We start from the raw sequence: 907 nt of genomic DNA, 5'->3' as shown, positions 1-907 counted from the left end.
CACACACACACACACACACACACACACACACACACACACACACACACTCATCCACATGCTAAGCTCCTGAGACTTTGAAATTATTCTCATAATATAAACTAGCCTATCCAATGAGTACCAGTGTTTTCTGGTCAAGAGTACACAGTAGTCTTCTGAAAATCTAATTCCCAACTACGTAATAACTATTCCTGACATGTACATAGTTATGGGCTGGATAAATGTTCCCCAAAGGCTTAGTGATCAGCCTGTGCTGCCACTGGGAGGGAGCAGGACCTGTGAGAGGTGGGGCCTTGTGGAGAAACTGAAGCCATTGGAGCGTGTCTTTGAAGTAGATTCCAGCCCAGTCTTCCTCACCCCCCTTGCTTTCCTGCTGCCCTGAGGTGAGTAGAGTTTCCCTGCCATGCACTCCCATCATGACGTGCTATGATGCTCCAGGCTCAAAAGCAACCAGACCAAGTAACCGTGGCCTGAACTCCCAAAAACCGGACCCAAAATAAACCTTCCCTCTTTATAAGCTGGCTATACTGTGTTTGTTACAGCCATGGAAAGCTGGCTAAAACACGTGTTGTATGTCTTACTTAGTCATTTCTGTATCAGTAGACATTTATTTCTTTCACACATTCTTTTTTTGTTTAAAAATAGTAAAGTAGTGAAAAATCTCACTTGTCTGACATGTTCTCATGAGGATCTTTTTAAAGAAACAAAGTTGCTAAGTCAGAAAATAGGGATATATTCAAGGCTGTGGGTGTGGGTATGAATGGACAAATTTCCCACAGAGACAATCTCCTAGTGTGTGCTTCCCAAGGCAGTATGTGACATGAGCATGTCCACGTGGATTGTTGTTGTCAAATTTAGGTTATATATATATATTCTGTTTTAGCGGGAGGGGATGTCATTTATCTGAACA

This window comes from Psammomys obesus, unplaced genomic scaffold (assembly GCF_907164565.1).
Source record: "Psammomys obesus unplaced genomic scaffold, mPsaObe1.curated_primary_1811, whole genome shotgun sequence".
Classification (NCBI taxonomy): domain Eukaryota; kingdom Metazoa; phylum Chordata; class Mammalia; order Rodentia; family Muridae; genus Psammomys; species Psammomys obesus.
The sequence above is the reverse complement of the archived record's forward strand: the minus strand, read 5'-3'. Positions refer to the sequence as shown.